Genomic DNA, 2,400 nt, shown 5'->3' on the forward strand with positions numbered 1-2,400 from the left:
ACACACACACACACACACACACACACACACACACACACACACACACAGATGTGAGTCACTGCACTGTGATTTGCTGGCTGGCTCTTTTGCACAAGAAAGCAGAAAAAACAAAACAACGATGCCAACATTATGAAAATGTAATTCTAAAGCGCAGAGTGATGCCAACATTTTAGACTAAAAGCTTACGCAGGTGCTGGTACAGAGAAGTCCAGCGACAGCATCTTTTTTTTTTTTTCAAGGCCAACCTGATGATTGAAGCAGATTTTCACTGGAAGTTTCTTCATTGGGCTTTTGATAACGTCTTGCTCTTGCTGCCTGTCGATCCCTCTCTAGCTCGGAGTCCTTTTTTAAGGGACTCGTGTCACTTAATGCACCTGCAGGCCCTGCAGCACTTGTTGAGGTGGGACTGAGTGTTGAGGCACTTATCCTGATACTTCGCCTTGATCTGCTCTGGCTTGAATTGTACCCACATCCGTGTGTCACGTCAGACAAAAGATCAAAAATGAAACTTATTTTCCAAAGTTTTTTTCTTTTCTTTTTTATGTGTGTATGTCTGTGTGTAGATTTACTTACAATATATGTGCTCTTTCTTTCCAGCGTGACCTCACCAGGCAGATAGAAGAATAATATCAAGTTATACAATATCACACCTTTCTTATCTCCCCCCCATCTATATCTCACCAAGTATTCGGCACAACCATTCTCTCACACATTCGTGTTTTGTCACACTGCCCTTTTCCATCTAACACGCATCTTTCTCGGCGTCTTCTCTTCCCTCTTATCACAAATGTCCTCTGACTTCTTTTTGCTTTTCCTTCTAACCGGCTTATTGTTACCTGTCATCTCCTTATCTCCTCATCTCCTACCCCCTCTTCTGTCTCAGCACTTACACCTCTCTGTCATGAGTGTAAAACCTGTTAATTTGCTGACTACTTATAGCTAGTATTTATCACTTACAAGGCTATTGCTTCCAGATAAACACACACACACGCGCACACGCACACACACACACACACACACACACACACACACACACGTGGGAGAAATTCTTAAAAAAGAACATCTGAAAGAATGACAGCAAGAAAAATGGTCAGACAAATTCAACATAGTGTTGCTGAGTCTCTTAAAAAAGCAGAGTTGGAAAGAAAGGACCGACAGACAGACGAGAGATTAGGACTTTGCCTCTGTTCTCTTTGACAGGAGACTCAAAGACCTGCCAAGCAAAATGACACCGCATCCTGAGCATGAGAGGGAGAGGGAGTGGGAGTGGGAGAGGGAGAGGGAGAGGTGAGACTGCATAGACGGAGCCAAAGCACGCAGCGAGAAAGACAGAAATGGCCGTGATGTGATGGACAGAAGCCGAGGCAGAATTGTAATGATAATAATGAGGGGGACTGACAGATGTGCTGCGCTGTAAAGCACATCAAAACTGCGGGATGTCAGAGAGTACGAGCAAAAAGCGAACCTGAAGCTTGCGATTGTCTGAGAGTGTCACCGTGTCAAGTGTGAGTGCAATGATGTGTCCATTTTCAGCAAAATGAAAAGTTACACGCTGCCAAGTCTGTCTCTGTTCCTCTTCCACCACAACACGTTATTCCCACTCAAGACTATAACTATATTGTAAGCTCAGGAGAGCTTCCAGGCACAGTGCACTTCAGATGTTTTTAATCGTTACTTCTGGGCATCGAGCACCGCTATCAACGTGTGTCTCCACATTACTACTGTATGTGGCATTTAACCCTTCTCATCAGCTATCCTGTCAATAACATCAACAGACTCACAGATAGAGATGCTGGTAAACTTCAGATTGTTTTCTGTCTCAGCTTCCTGTCAAAACACACATTTTACTTTGATCGGGTTGCTGACAACCTGGTGTAAAAAAGCCTTCATCCGTCCGCTTCAAATGCCTCCGAGCGAGGAATAAGGCTTTATTTTGTCTTCATTTGGGTTTGTGAATAGTTTAAAAAATAAAATAGACACCCTGAAAACATAATGCCTCCAGCCACGGCTACCACCAGAACAAAGGCACAAAACACACAACCACTGAGACCACCGAGCCCAACTTATGCCCAGACTAAGCACATCTGTGACCTGTGTTTTGCCAAATAAAAAAATAATAATCCATGACTCCATTTGGGTTGTCAACTATACAATAATTGTGTTCAGCTCTAATTAAAAGCAGACATAAACCCAGGGGTTGAACACTAACGCTAGCTCAATCTTTCCCCTACGGTTACTTCTAAGCTTCCTCTCCATCCCTTCTGCACCTCCTCATATTTATAGTCACTGTGTGGTCAATATCAGGTTAACACAGGTTCCCGAGGACAAGTAGAGGCTAGTGGGAGGTACTTTGGTGTGTGTGTGTGTGTGTGTGTGTGTGTGTGTGTGTGTGTGTGTGTG

At 43.8% G+C, this 2,400-nt stretch overlaps 1 protein-coding gene across 1 annotated transcript in view; it reads right to left on the reverse strand.

Moving 5' to 3' along the window:
• The window catches only part of pard3bb (par-3 family cell polarity regulator beta b), a 168,759-nt gene that overhangs the window by 139,130 nt on the left and 27,229 nt on the right, over positions 1-2,400 (reverse strand). The window lies entirely within an intron of this gene.

This window comes from Anarrhichthys ocellatus, unplaced genomic scaffold (assembly GCF_004355925.1).
Source record: "Anarrhichthys ocellatus isolate YVR2014 unplaced genomic scaffold, GSC_Weel_1.0 scaffold20, whole genome shotgun sequence".
In the NCBI taxonomy this organism is placed as follows: Eukaryota; Metazoa; Chordata; class Actinopteri; order Perciformes; family Anarhichadidae; genus Anarrhichthys; species Anarrhichthys ocellatus.